The 16,045-nt window shown below is 45.1% G+C and overlaps 1 protein-coding gene across 10 annotated transcripts in view; it reads right to left on the reverse strand.

Annotated features, from left to right (window-relative positions):
• Positions 1-16,045, reverse strand: part of asxl2 (ASXL transcriptional regulator 2) — a 319,202-nt gene that overhangs the window by 250,703 nt on the left and 52,454 nt on the right. Inside the window, exon 1 of one of the 10 annotated variants that reach the window (XM_041187679.1) lies at positions 331-844. The exons of the other annotated variants lie outside the window; for them this stretch is intronic. The gene's annotated coding sequence lies outside the window, so the exon portion shown is untranslated. Of the gene's footprint in view, positions 1-330; positions 845-16,045 lie in introns of those variants that run through there. 10 annotated transcript variants of the gene reach the window in all.

The raw sequence follows: 16,045 nt of genomic DNA on the forward strand, positions 1-16,045 counted from the left end.
TAAACAAGCTCTGGAAACTCCTCAACACCCAGCACAGTTACCCAATGAACACTGTGGGAAAGATGGTACTCTTTTATCAAGTACATGAATGCTAAAGATAACAGACAGCTATGAATCTCCTTGGTAGACATGTGACAAGCCTCTATTTTATAGACAAGGCCAAAATAAACGTAAAATTCTGAACTTGCATCATTACCCATCCACATCACCATTAAACTTATTTTGCTAGATAGACAGACTGTAGCAGTCCACAAAAGGTTAAACCGAACTGCTTAAACTATCAAATTATGGAGAGCGACATATCAATCATTTAAAACTTTATTTACCAACCTGTGGGAAAGTGCTGCTGACAATACCAAGCACTCCAAATTTGTAGCATTACACCAGCAGCACACTGCGTCCTCGAAGACCTTTTGTATTTCCAAACGTTATAGTGCTGCAGCTGGCTGCTTTCCAGGCGCCTGTTGTTTTTCAGTGTTTTTGTAATCCGGGGAAAAAAAAAAGCACTAAAAGCAAAACCTGATGTCCTTCAAACATCTCATCTTCCTCACAACGAGGCAAATGATTGAGAAACTAGATGGTTTAGGCTGCATTGTTTGAGGAAAAGAATGTACAACGAGTCCTCCAAATCCAGCTTCCATCCGTTGAGTAGTCAGTAAAACAAACTTCTCTCTCAAATTACAGAGGCAAGTTATCGAAGCAGCCTCAATAATGTAGGACTGAAAGCTATCCACCACAGACTTAGAAAGAATCAACTTTAAAAGGTTGCATTTGAAAAGAATTTTACAGCTGCTATTAGGGGAAATTACAATTCAACTTGCGTGTGGTTCAAACATCTTTTTCCAGATGTTTAACCCAATGTTGTGCAGTGAAGCAGAACAAGCTCTGAACATGGTAAACAACCCCATATATGTAAATGTTGACTTGTTTTGCCAATATGTCTTTCTTATTAAGGAGACTGTATCTGTTGTCAATGGATTGTGCAAAGATTCACTTAAACTTTAAGCTAATTTCTGGTTGACTTTCAAAGCAGTGATTGAAAGTGCTCATGACTTGGTGATCCAATGTCGCAACATGATAAGGTAGGACATGGGTATCTCCTCTCAATTCCTCGTAAGTTAGGTTGATAGCATTGATTTGAGAAACTTCCCAGAAAGAAAAGAATACATTAAAAAATCAGACAACTCAATTGCTTAGTAGCATGAACATTAGCAAACACATAATTTGCTTAATTCTGATATTGGCATGGTATACACTGTAGTGGGAGGAGCTATTTATTTTGAAAGACACAGGGAGTGATTTTCCACAACTCCTTCAACCACTAAAGAACCTCCAGGATGGAGTCTTGGCCTGCAATGCCGTTCCAGCCAATGTTTTGCATAACATACGTCCTTGGTAAAGCAGTTGAAGCTTGCACTAGAAACGGCTGCCAATAGGGTTGTCAAGGGCCTGATTACCACTTTAATTGCGTGTTAGCTACCATTAATCAAGTTTCACAGCATTTTGGTGGACAGCACTTGCCCCCAATGCCCTCTCCTAACAGTGCCCAGCTGAACAAAAGAAAAGTTCTTGCTGAGAATTTTGAATACTACTTAAAGGCATATCACTTTTTACTGATCACTTGCGATGGTCTGAAGAGAATATTTGAAACACGTCAGCAGACTTTCTGGGACACTTTGTCAAGACTTCACCAACATTTTATAAACATTTATTCTCGAAGTTCTCTGAGGATTTCACCTAAAAAGAGTGAGCATTGTGCTACTCTACCGTATTGGACAACGTATGACAGTCACCAGGGGAAAAGAGGGTGTCAGACATGACACTCTCGCAAAGTGATCGCAAGAGGTTTAATTTCTCAGTCAAATTCAGCTTCATTCACAATCATTCTGTGCACGTACACCGGTTTGGGGCTGCACATATGCACCTAATCGAGTATGCTCGTGCCTCCACCTAGACTCCGGACAGTCATCTGCAAAGGAACGCAGAAGTGGGGCCTGACAAAGCACGCTGTTTAGCGAACCTGAAGCTGCCTTGATGCCAGTCTTGCCAGGACTATATAAAGCCTTAAGCTGCCTTGCCTGTTCCTTGCTTAGCAGCATTCCAGAAATCAATCTTTGCGCTTAAATTGTGGATTAGGTGCTGTTTTAATCACAGTAGTATTTTGTGAATTCATGGCAGTTGCATGTTAACCTCAGTAGTAATCCAAGGTGACTAACAGTACAGTTGGTAAGTTGTTTGATTTAAATTTATGGTGCTACATATGAGGCAACTGTGGATTGATTGTTGTTTTAATCACAGCAGTGAATCATGGCTTCCTAATATCTGCATTGCTATGATTCAGGCCACAGGAAAGTCCGGAAAAAGGCAGCTCCAGGTTTCAAGCTCAGCAAAAACAGTGCTTCAGCTCCTGGATTCCTCTGCAGCTAGCTCTCTGGAATCTAGGCACATCCTCAGGCCCAGGTGATCAAGGGCGCATTTGCAGGCCCAAAATAGGTGTGCATGCACCGAAAGACCCGACAACCCTTGCAAGTGAGCTCTCCAGTCAATTTTCGGAAGTTTTTGGCTACAGAGTTATCAATCATCCAAAAACCTCCCTCGTTCACCAACTCCAGAAACCAGGAACACTCAGGGTGGTAAGCATGACCCGCTTTCTAGTTAGGCAGAATGCACAACCGATATAAGACAGGAGCTATTTTATTAGTTTTTATGTAGCACTTTCAGATGCAGTAATGTAGCTTTTGCAAAAAACTCTGATATGTTCGAGATTAAATAAACCACTAACAAGGTTTATAAGCCAACTGTCAACCTATATTGGTTTATGTTTGAAAATAAACAACTCGTGATCTTTATAACAAATTTCCTGATTTTTAAGAATTTATCTCTTGATCCATGAGATGGTGAGGTTGGCAAGTCTGGTGTTTGGTCATGAGATCATTCTAGGGGACCCATTTGGTCTGCAGGAGGAATGGGAGGGAGACACAAGACCAGACAGAGAGCACCAGGTGCTGCAGGAAAGAGGGTGAGGAGGGCGAGATAGGCTCCATCCCCCGATGTAAGTGCAGGACCCCGGAAGCAGGAGAAAGCAGCAAGCTCCGACTCCCTACTTCAGCGATGCCTCCTCTTCGAGGCTGTGCAGGACAGGTGGGATGCTCTCTTCCCCGGGGATGGTTGCAGGACGCTATCCCGACTGACCACACCAGCCTGGGAGGAGGTCGCCAGAGCAGGCAGTGCCCATGGGGTCCAGAGGAGAACCGCCCTGCAGTGCAGGAAATGGATGAACGATCCCATCCGCGCCACTAGGGTAAGTGAAACTTCCACTCCCCCAACTCACATCACTACTCATTTTGTGTTTCTGCCATGGGAAATGGGCATCATTGCCAAGGCCAGCATTTCTGTTGCACATCCCTAAACGCCCTTGAGGATGTGGTGGGGTGCTGCCTTCTTCAACTGCTGCAGTTCACGTGCTGTACTGTTAATGAGGCAACTGCAGGATTTTGACCCAGCCACTGTGAAGGAATAGCCATGGGGTGGAGTACAGGGAAACTTGTAGGTGCTGCTGTTCCCATGTGTCTGCTGCTATTGTCCTTCTGGCTGATAGAGCTTGCTGGGTTGGAGAGTGCTGTTGAAGAAGCCTTGGTGAGTTGCAGCAGTGCACCTTGTGCATGGTGTACACTGCTGCCAGTGTGTACCAGCGGTGGAGGGAGCGAATGTTGAGGATAGTGGGTGGGGTGTCAATCAAGCAGTCTGCTTTGTCCTGGATGGTGTTCAGCTTCCTGAGCATCATTGGAGCTGCACTCACACAGGCAAGTGGAGAGTGTTCCATCACACTCCTCACTTGTGCCTTGCACATGGTGGTCAGGCTTTGGGAAGTAACCAGGTCAGTTATTAGCCACAGAATTAGCAGTCTATGATCTGCTCTTTCGACATTCATACTCACAATCCATCTATATATCTTTATGCAGGAGAAGACAGTCCATAACAGGAGGCTGAGAGAGAAGACGACGGGATGGGGGGGGAATGCCTGAGCTCAGGTCTCTCACTTAATTCAAGCAGCAAGCAGCCAAGCTGGCAAAGGAGGATCGTAACCATGTTTGTGCCAAAGTGAAAGTTGGCCTCCCCCAAGAATCTAGTGAGGAAGCATGTACAATTCCAAGAACCTTGGAAAATCAAGGTGATTGATGACTGCAAAGTTTGAGCCAGTCTAGGTAGTCAATCATTCTCTCCTCCCTCCACTCTAGGTGCCAGCAGGAAGAGGGGGAGGCCAGCTCCCGCACAAGAAGTAAGCCCCAGCCCCCAGGACACCTCAAAGGAAGGCGAAGACTACTTAACATCAGTAGAGCCATCACAATGTTGACCAGCACCCTCCACCAGCCCAGAGACATGCATCTCACTGGGTCATAGATCTCGTTTAGACTCCGGCTCACACTCTGGTGGTCACCTCACAGACACATGTCCGCACCAGGTGGAGGTCTCTGGCACTCAGAGGATTGCTGGAGAAGAGGCCCCTACCAAGTCAGAGTCAGATGGCGAGCCTCTGGAAATGGCCATGGAAAAGATGTTGGAGTATCAAAGAGGCACAGGGGGACATCAGGCAGAGGTGTCAGAGGCCCTCAACAGAGCGCCACGAGAGATGGAAGAGTCATTCTGCGTGCTCTCTGATGTCATGGCTCCAGCATGCAAGCGCATGGAAGTCTCTAGTGGAAGGATGGTCGACACCATGGAGACCCTGGTCCAGCAAAACGAACAATTTCTGCTGGATATGCACTCAGACCTGCACTCCCATCGCACTGGCCATGGGTGAGCCTCTGCAGTGGCTACATGAGAGGGGCACAGGGCACCTTGGCCTCCCTCCAGATGTCCCTTCTCTTCAATGAGTCAGGGAGGAACCCTTGAGCACCCAAAGGGAGGAAGAGCATCAGGCAGGGTTGGGGAGTGCTGTTGAAGAAGCTTTGGTGAGTTGCTGCGAATGTTGAGGGTAGTGGATGGGGTGGCATCCACCCAGGACACTCCATGCGTATCCAGCCATTCCCAATCCCCTCTGCCTGTGATCCCATCAGCTCCAGCTGCTCAAGCTGAGAAAGGTACACCTGCCCCTGAGCAGGAGACCCAAAATAGGCAGGAGCCCTCCAGGCCTCGGTCCTCAAGAGGACGCCTGCCCAAGTCATCACAGTCAAGAGGGCATAGTAGTCAGCAGACTGCCTCAGCCTCTGCTGTGGATGTCGGGGATGCACCTAGATGTAGCAGTAGAGTTAGCAAAATTTAGAAGTTTTGAATTAGCACTGGTGGCCTGGGTGTACAATCATTGTATAAATTTTTGGCACTGGCAAATATATTTTAGCTTGCATTGATTGGAAGTCTCCTAGATTCATTCTTCCCGCTAGTCGTTTTCATTGTTGCACGCACTGCACTCCTTCTAGTGGGGACCAAGGATGGGTTTTCCTCCCGGTAATATATGGCTGCACATGCAGACATCACTCTTTGACAAGAGTAATAACTGCTATGTGCAAGAGGCCTAGCACTCACACTTTTACGCTTGCCAACTAACCACATGAGCCTTTGACCAGCAGGTCCGTTCCCTAGAAGGATGGAAGTTTGCAGTCATGAGTTGGCTGCCATTCACATGCATGCGCCTTGAGAAAGGTACACCTGCCCCTGAGCAGGAGACCCAAAATAGGCAGGAGCCCTCCAGGCCTCAGTCCTCAAAAGGACGCCTGCCCAAGTCATCACAGTCAAGAGGGCATAGTAGTCAGCAGGCTGCCTCCCTCCCTTCTTCCCTAACTGTAACTGGAGCCAATGGCAAATGTCTCAGAGTGAAAGGTAGCTCTACATCTTGCTGGGATCTCATTGTGATGAGAACCCTCTGAGCCAGACATGCTACCATGTGGCCTTCACCAGACAGTGAGGACTTGCAAAGCAAAAAGCTCTCATACAGCCTCCACATGATTATTAGGATTTGCCTTTAGTTGTCCATTTGTGCTGACCTTCAGCTCCACCCACCCAAGAAAACCCTCCCCCCGACCTCGATGTTTTGCAGTTGGACATCAAGGTCATTGCCTTTGTGTTGAGCTGCCTCTGTCTCAGGATGGTGCGCATCACGTATCAGTCTGTCTCCACCACATTTTACCTTCCTCCTGTCACTCACCAACTTTCCTCCATTACCATCGAGCACCCCAGTGTCATCTTCACTATCCCCTTGGTAACCCTTGAGCCTCCCCCCATCACCCTGAACCCTATCACAGTCAATTTGTATATGCCTTCCCTCCCCACTAAGCCCACAAGTCACCATGCCTGTGCCCAATCTGATCCTCCCCACTCCCATAATCTGTGCCACCACCCTTGCCCCCCTCAATGACCCTCCAGATGAGAACCATGCCTGCCAGACCCTGACCCTTCCACCCTACCACATCCCACTTCCCCCTCTCACAGTCACTGTCTCCTCCTATCATCAGCATCCTCAGTTCTCCTCCCCACCATGATTCCAACATTGACTCAAACAACTTCTCGCTCTGAAACATACTCTGGCCTCAGCCCCCTCTCCACTCACAGCTCCCTTCCTGCTTTCCTCCTTCCCCTTTCCCCTTTGTGCCTTCCTTCCCCCCTCACTCCACCACCCCTCCCCACCCCCCCCAATTTCCTCCAGACCTCCCTCACTTGGTGTCTTCCACACACACGATGCCCGCTGTCAGCTCCAGTGCTGCAGACAGCGTCGACCGTGAGTTAAGCGCTCTAAAATTTTCCCTCGCAGGCCATGTTTATGCCGTCGGGTAACGGAACAACGTAAATTCCTCCTGCCGGGGCAGAAGATTTGACGGAGGTGCACGATTCCGGTCTTTTGGGATTTTAAGGAGCAGACATGAGGTGCAAAATGGGTTCCCGCCAAGCTTCAGCAGCAAAGTTGACCCTTTATCACCCCACCACGAACACCGGGAGAGGAAGGTCCTAACCTCATTTCAACATCGGGAAGCCAGTTTTTTATCCTGCCATATCTTCCACCACCGCCACAAATCCCACTGATGGCGGAAGGAGACAATTCCACCCATTGTACTTGGAAGCATTCAGTACGGTACTTAGGCAGCGCGATTGTCTAAAGATTGCCAGAATAAGGACGTGAAGGCTAGCGTTTCTACTCCTGATTACAATCCCATTGAACTCCTGGCAGAAAGTGTGTGGGTTTGGATGACAGGCAAAGACAATAAGGCTCAACAGAAATGGGTTCCATACTTGAACAATCTGCTGACGCTCTCTTAGAATTAGGCATGAAGAATCGTCACCTTGCCAAAGTGCTGGAGAACTAACTGTCTGTAGAACCAATGGTCTAAAATTTTAACCACCGTCCTTCCCTACACCACCCCAGCCCCTTCCCAGGGCAGGAAAGTGTTGTATGAAGGGTTAAAATTCTAAAAAGCTCAGGTAAGTTTTAAAACTTTACCTTTCTCTGAACTCCTTGTGGGCATGAGTAGCAGGAGTATTCTCCCAAGGTCCCTCAAGGCCTCCAAATCCCAGTATCCAAACGATCATCGGAGCATCACCAACCCTAGTATCCCCACAATATTCAGTTAAAAGAAAACCCCTGCAAACCACCTCGCACCCCCCCATCCAATTATCATTTTCACAGTGAAGAAAAATCCCTTTTGAATTGTTCTGAATAAAGTTAGAAATTCATTGTACATACTTTACAAAAACTACCATTCAAGCGAGCAAACCTTGTCAGAAAGTTCACTTACCTTTGCTAATTTTATGAATACATGATGATGCCACATGCCGTTATAGACGGTAAATTCAAGAATACAGTGCCAGGATAACCAATCTCAGTCCACCACTGAGAAACTGCAGCCTTACTCCTTTTACTGCTATTCTGAACTACATACATTCGCTCATAGAGATGTGATTGTGAAGTGGAAGTGATAAAAGTTTAAAAATTAAACCAACAAATAAGTTAACCATTGACAGATGAGTCATGGAATTCTACATATAAGAAGAAATGATAGAACTGACAGCTTTTCCATTTCGTTATGTCTTGTTGCAGCCAAATATCAAAGTCAAAGTTTGCCCGGGATTCGAATATACAGACCTCATAGGCCCAGGAAAGTTCCATTCAGGAAATGTCAATACTTTATCCAAAACATAAAAGGAGTAGATAAAAATAGTTAGAAACAACAGGTATGCTGACTGTGCTGTCTATCCAGATCTGCAACATTGTAGGTGGGTAGGGTGAGGATTGTTGTGAACGCATCAAGTTCATGATCTCAGTCATGCTGGTGCGGAACAGTTAATGAGCAAATAAAACCATAACACGATCTACTGAGTATCAAATTCTGGGCAGAAGATACTTCAGAACTTGAATCTTGGATGGGTTTTCTCAGTCTTTCATCTTTCCAAGACGGAGAAAATAACTCACCAACCTTAGATCTTGTGGGACAAAATGTACCTGCCAGGATTGAGCCAGGCTTGCCCTACTGCTAAAGGAGCTCAACTTCCACCTCTCGATTGTATTCTCTTTTACTTGCTCCTCTCCAGGAGGCCATGATTGTTCTTGCTTACCAACTTACGACAGTTGATTTCAATAATAAATGGCAGAATTGGTGAGTGCTGCTTGAAGAACCGAGCACAAAAATGGAAATAAAATATCCTTGAGATGGTAATAGCAAGTTGCAGGAGCTGCCATTTATCTGGTGTTATTCTCATGTTAAAGAGCAACTGGTGACAGCCTTAATATGCACGTCTAGAGAATATGATTCCAAAGTTGCCTCTAAAGCCATTGTGCCGTCCATTCAAAATAAGGTAGAAGAAGAAAGCAAGTAATAGTGAAAGGTAAAAACAAATAAACAAAGAATCAGCACACCTATTGTCTCCAGCGATTTACAGACAGTGGAGGGGTCGAAAAAGATGATGGTGAAGTGGAGCTGGGTGTCATCGGCAAATGTGTGGAAACAGACATATTTCCAGATAAAAACAGAAAACGCTGGAAGCATACACCACAGATCAGGCAACATCTGTAGAGAGGGAAACGGAGTTAAAGTTTCAGGTCAAAAACCTTTCAACAGAACCGGTTTTTGACCTGAAACGTTAACACTGTTTCTCTCTCCACAACACCTGAGAGAGAATCTTATTGAAATGTGGAGCTGGCTCAAGGGGCCAAATGGCCGACTCCTGCTCCTAACTCTTGTTTTAACAATGTCAGCTAACATGAAAGCCAGAAAAGGAAGTTGGACACCACGCTGTATAAATGCCTATGACTCAATGACAACATCCACACCTCAAAGTAGCGATGATGGGTATAGCTACATTGATCCACAAAATCCTCCTCTCGCTTCAGTCCATCTAGATGCACAAGAAGTCATCTTCCTGCATACATTTACTCCTAAAGTGGGCTCCATCTTGAAACACAAAACAGCAGTGTTTACAGCCCACTGAGGAAGAAGAGCCGGTGTAGACAATATTTGCCAAAGGCCCCCTTCTGTACTCTAAAAAAATTTCTGTGATTCAGACTAGAAAAACAATTAGAGTAAGGAAATGGATGATCTTCCAGTTATGCTAACAAACCATGCTGAATACAACAGCAATACCTAATTCTCTGACATGGCTGCAATGGAAGCAATGAATCATCGAGAGACTACAATGTAACTCTCATTTTGATATTGTGCCAGAAATCATATTCCCTGTGCACTAGAATTGAAAGTCTCACTGCTCAAATGAGCAATTAGTTGTTCCAGATGTTCCCAGCTTCAGTTTAAAGTACATGATCAGTGAATCCCACCCACATTATGGTAATAAACTTTATAACTGGTAAGAGTAGCAATACATACAGGATCAAGGGTTGGCAACTCTGAGTGGATGCATTAATGGGGGCTTTCATCACATGACCTGCTGCCTCCAATTGCTCTTCACAGTTGAAGTTTGTTTATTCCCCCATCTCCAACATTTTCATAACTAATAAACAAAAGTACTTTTTTAAAAAATTGCTAATTTTCTTTCAAGTGCCCCAATGATTTTTTTTTAGGCTGCAGTATCCAAGAGATTAATCTTCAACTCCTGAATAGATCAGAATAACCTTGCAGGATCCAGTCATCCACTCATGCTGTAGATCTGCTCCTGCAGCACCGTAAGAGCCTGTCGCAGAATCTATTGCCCTATCTTGCTTCCCACAGCAGGCTGATACACCTCATTAGGAGGTTTTCTATAAGGGAAGCACAGGACGATACACTTCTTTGGCTTCGCAGAAGGCTTAGCCTTATAAAAAAGACAAGAAAAATAATTTATATTGGCCAGCTTTATACGTTTCAGTCACAAATATTTCATGTAAACAGTTTGTAAGATTATAAATTATTAAAAGGCATTCTAAATCAAACAGTGGAAAAGAGATAAGGAAGAGATATGCAGAGAAGTTGGCAAAAAATGCAGGAACAGGGTGATAATAATGGGTGACTTTTATTATTCACAGAAAGGCAGAGCAAAAATGCCACACAATTTAATTCTTCTATAATAAATAAAAAAAGAAAATGCTGGAAAAACTCAACAAGTCTGACAGTATCAGTGGAGAAAGAAACAGAGTTAACGTTTCTAGTCCATGTGACTCCTTCAGGGAGAGGTAAAAATGTGATGGATTTTATACTGTTTAAGTGGGGGGTGGCGTGGAGCAGGTGAAACAAAATAGAAAGTCTGGGATAGGTGGAGCTAAGGAGAAATTTGACAAAGATGGCATGGACACTGGACAAAGGGAGATGCTACAGAAGATGCTGATAGTGGCATAAAGGCAAGGCGGCAGAATGTATTAATAGCAGAGCAAGGGTCAGTACCCTGTGAAAGCACAACATAAAACTAGTGACAAATGGACCTCTGGGGGTGGGGGGAGGGTTGTCGGGGTGGTGGAGTTCTCCTCCTGTTAGGGGAACAACATTGTTCAAGACCATGGGTATATTCTGCAGACAATACAAAAATATCAGAATCATCATTAAAACTCAAAACTTAATCAGTTATTCACTCTATTTATTCCACAAGCCTAACTACCTGTTTCAACTTTTTCCCCAAGATACATCACCAGGACTGTCACAGCGTACGTATTATTACGTTTGCTATCCCGCTGAATTAATTTTCCTATATCTTAACAAATGTCCCTCTCCCTGCCCCCTTGTCCTGTCTCTACCCTTTACATGCAGGGTTCCTCTGATACCCGATGCTACTAAAACTATTTCACATTCTGCAGCCCAAAGCTTCTTTTCCTAGCTCCTTTACAAGTCTTGGAAAATGACCCGCTGTGGGACAGAAGTGCTGCTTTTCCTTGAATAGGAGCCCAATCATTCACCATCCACCTCCTCTTGTGCTTGGCATTACCTTGAACAAATGCCTTTAATTCTACTCACTCACTCCAGTTAAAAGATGTTGCTATGGGAGACCGAGCTACACTTGGCCTTTTTTAGGCTATGTGGAACATTCTTTGTTTCAGTACTACTCAGGTTTCCCTTATTCATCTCCTCCTGTTACACCGATGACTCATGTGGATTTTTGCTTCCTGCTCTCACTGTGATCTTGAAAATACCCTTAACTGTGCTCCAATTTCCACCCATTCCTGACCTTTACATAGTCCATCTCAGATTTTCACTTTCCTTCTTGGCTTCTCTCTCTTGCCTGCCAACACTGTGGGTCAACATCCAAAATGTCAACCTGCTTCTGGGTTACCAGATATCTATTAGAAACCCACGATCTCCAACAAATCCCACACCACCTGTAAGAATTTATCCCTTTCTTCCAGTTTCTCAGCTTTTGTTGAAGCTATTGAAATGGCTCCACTTGACGTGCTCATGGTTCTTAAGTATCCTCTTCTTTTGTCAACTGAGGTTTCCCCTCCACAGTGGTCAACACAACCCTTGAACATTTCTGAGATAAAAACAAAAAACTGCGGATGCTGGAAATCCAAAACAAAAACAGAATTACCTGGAAGAACTCAGCAGGTCTGGCAGCATCGGCGGAGAAGAAAAGAGTTGACGTTTTGAGTCCTCATGACACTTCCACAGTTCTGTGGAAGGATCATGAAGACTCGAAACGTCAGCTCTTTTCTTCTCCGCCGATGCTGCCAGACCTGCTGAGTTTTTCTTTGAACATTTCTGCCACTTTCCTGAACTTCGGCTCTCTCACATTGCACCATCTCACATCAGAAATCCCTTTCTCCTCACTTTTCACCTTATTAGCTCCTGCATTCACCTTCTAATCAACTTCTAACATTTTCATCACCTACAACTTGGCTACATTTCCAAGAACAGCTGTCCTTCCTCAGTGAGACCATTCCCACCACAATACTTTTGTTTCCTCTTCATCGCCCCAACTTTCAGCCTTCCTTGTCCTGACACTTTATTATACAACCATGGCAGAGGAAACTCTGGTTTGTTTACTTCCTCCAACCTCAGATTGAAGGGTCCAAATAATTCATCTACATGAGACAGCAATTTATTAGCATGGTCTCCCCTATAATGGGGAGGCCAAACATAGAAAAGGTGAATGCTTTGCTGAACAGCTCTGCCTGCACAAAGGTAATGGAGCAGATCGCCTGTCCACTTGCACCAGAAGAGACCCGGAAGATGGGCTCATTTAAATGGGAGCATGTCTAAGAGCACATCAAGGATGGCTTCCTCAAATTGCTGGTCCTTCTGAGGAGAAAGGGGTTTCTGGTATGAGACAGTGCAAAGTCTGAGAGCCAAGGGCCCAGGAAAATGGTGGATATGGTCAGGAATTGTGGTGACCAATGTGGAGGGGAAACCACAGTTGACAAAGAAGGATATTTAAGAATCACTATTATAGCACTTCTATCCCCAACAGGAGGACCCAATAACCATTCCTGGACCAAAGAAAAGCAAGGAGGCAGTTAATTTTTTTTGATTCCCCAGGGAAACATGTTTGATCATTTCTCTGAGGTTTTAGCAGTTCTCACCCCAGCTGTCAGCTGGCCTGAGTTCTGTTGAGGATTTTTGAGGTTGGACACACCCTTAAACTGGGCAGCGAAAAAGAGAAGGGCAGAATTCTACCAGTTACCCCCAAACAGAATTTGAAGGAACACTGCAAATGGAGGAGAATCAGGGTCCACCCTAAATTCCTCACATTCTCCACACATAAATCTTACATTTCACTCTATTCCACAACAAGAATGTTAGGACTGGCAGCTTATCCATCTACTGGGCATTCTACATCCCTCTGATGTGGGGTTGATGTGCCTGTACATGGACATAGGAGAGGCAGGTTGATATTTCACATGGAGATCCACAGTGCTGACTGGAAGGGTCAGATTTTCGAGGATTCCCTGCTGAGCAAATGCTTTTATTGGTCTGGGCCCTCAGCCAAGCATATGTAATGAGGACATGTGGAAACTCAGGGTTTCTGGCTAAAAGCCCAGTCCAATAAAGGTCAGGTGAGAACCCTGTCCAATAAAAGCATTAGGTGAGCAGGAAATCTGTTTTGACAAGTGAAGTGAATTGTTGACTTTGCTTGATTGACATCTTTAAATGGTTACAATAAGTTTTCTTTCTTTTGTCAATGTCTGCACAAGATTAAGAGGTGTAAAATGTTTGAAGCCTCATTTTAAAACTGATACTTTAAGTATCATTAAAGTAATTGATACTTTAATGGTCTGTCTAATTGACTCTTTTATAGTGTTGCAGGAACAACAGTTATTTTTCAGAGACCATTTCTGAATGAGTCTTTTCTCTCAGCAGTTACACACTTGCCACTGTTATTATACGGTTCATTGGTTATGTACATATTGCGTGCTAGGTGAATGGGAACAGAAATAGTGCGAGTTGGCATCGTGAGTATAAGGGGCCGTGGGGAATGACTGGGGAGCATGTTGGCATTGAGTTGGCATGGAGGGTATAAGGGGCCATGGGGGTTGGTTGCGGAGGTGGAGGAGGGTTGAGGTGGTGAGAGAGATGAGTGCTAAAGGGCATAACTGCTTTCATTATAATTGGGACAAAGTCCCAGAGAACTGAGACAGGCCATCTCAACAGCCGACACTGGCATTCGCCCATCCCTGTGGCTGCCTAGGATAGGCTTCCAGGGTCAGTGGGCCCAACTCCATCACACACCTACACCACCCTGCTCCTTCCTGCAGTAAAAGTGCTATGTGACCAGGTGCTTTAAAGTGAGGTGGGTCTGCCGAGTTGCGAAGTTGCTCAACTCTAGCTACTTGCATTTGTAACAAAAATATAGCATGGAGTGTTAGCCTGTATTTTTTCTATTCAGGACCCAATGTGTTTTGCCAGCATTTCCGGTTCTCATTTCGGACTTCTTGAAATTGCAGTTTTGTTTTTCTCCAATTTTCCCATTATCTCAGTTTTTTTGGTATAAGCCTCAAGCCTTTTCACTACAATTTACACATTCTGTTCCTCTTTTAATATATTCTCATTGCTTCTCTGTCAATCTTCAAAACATCTTGCAGCTTTCTATTAAGTAACTGCAGGTCATTGAACCCATTACACAGGGACAACAGAACAGGAACAGGAGGAGGCCATTTGGCCCCTTGACCCTTCTCCACCATCCAATAAGATCATGGCTGATCTGGCTGTGATCTCAGCTCTTCTTCCCTGTCTGCTCCCCAGAACCCTGGAATCCCTTGCTGGACAAAAATCTATCCACCCTGTCTTGATTAAATTCACTGACCTAGCTTCCACTACTTTCTAGGGAAGAGAATTCCACATACTAATGACCCTTTGGGAGAAAAAGTTTCTCCTCACCTCTGTCTTAAAGGGACATCTCTTATTTTTAAACTACGTCCCCTAATCTCCTTGACAAGAGGAAACAACCTCCAGGTATCCACCCTTTCAAATCCCTTCAGGATCTTATATGTTTCAATAAGATCACCACTCATTCTGCTAAACTCCATTGGGTATAGGCCTAACCTCTTAACCTTTGATCATAAGACAACCACTTCATCCCTGGAATGAGCCCAGTGAACCTTCTCTGAACTGCTTCTAAAGCAATTAAATCTTTTTTTGAATAAGGAGACCAAAATTGCACATCGTACTCCAGGACCGGGGAGGCAGTGGTGTAGTGGTAATGTCACTAGAAAGGAACCCAGAGGCCCAGGCTAATGCTCTGAGGTCATGGGTTCGAATCTGAACATGACAGCTGATGGGATTTAAATTCAGTTAATACATCTGGAATGAAAAAGCTAGTCTCAGCAATAGTAACCAGGAAACCATTGCCGTAAAATCCCAACTGGTTTACTAAAGCCCTTTAGGGAAGGAAGTCTGTCGTCCTTACCTGGTCTGGCCTACACTTAACTCCAGACCCACAACAATGTGGTTGACTCTTAAGAGCCTTCTGAAATGGCCCAGCAAGACACTCAGTTGTATCATAACCAAGATGAAGTCTACCAAAAGAAATGAACCCAGATGCACAACCTAGGCATCGGAAATAACAACAGCCAACTCAGCTCTGGTGACCCTGCAAAGTCCCCCTTACTAACATCTGGGGGCTAGTGCCAAAATTAGGAGAGCTGTCTCACAGACTAGATAAGCAACAGCCTGACATAGTCATCCTCACGGAATCATACCTTACAGATAATGTTCCAGACTCCACCATCACCATCGCTGGGTATATCCTGTCCCACCAACAGAGGAGACCCAGCAGATGTAGCAGCACAGTGGTATACACAGTCAGGAGGGAGTTGTCCTGGGAGTCCTCAACATCGACTCCAGAGCATATTAGGTTTCATGGCATCAGGTCAACAATGGGCAAGGAAACCTGCTGTTGATTATCACACAGCAGCCCTGCCCTCCCGCTCAGCTGATGAATCAGTACTCCTCCATGTTGAATCCCACTTGGAGAAAGCACTCTACATGGAGAACCTCAATCTCCATCACCAAGGGTGGCTCGGTAGCACCAGAACAGACAGAGCTAGCCGTGTCCTAAAGGACATAGCTGCTAGACTGGGTCTGCGGCAGATGGTGAATGAACGAACAAGGCGGCAAAACATAGTTGACTTCATTCTCACCAACCTGCCTGCCACAGGTGCACGGTAGGAGTGACCACCACACAGTCGCTGTAGAGACGAAGTCCC

The sequence above is a fragment of the Carcharodon carcharias genome, chromosome 5 (assembly GCF_017639515.1).
Source record: "Carcharodon carcharias isolate sCarCar2 chromosome 5, sCarCar2.pri, whole genome shotgun sequence".
NCBI lineage: Eukaryota > Metazoa > Chordata > Chondrichthyes > Lamniformes > Lamnidae > Carcharodon > Carcharodon carcharias.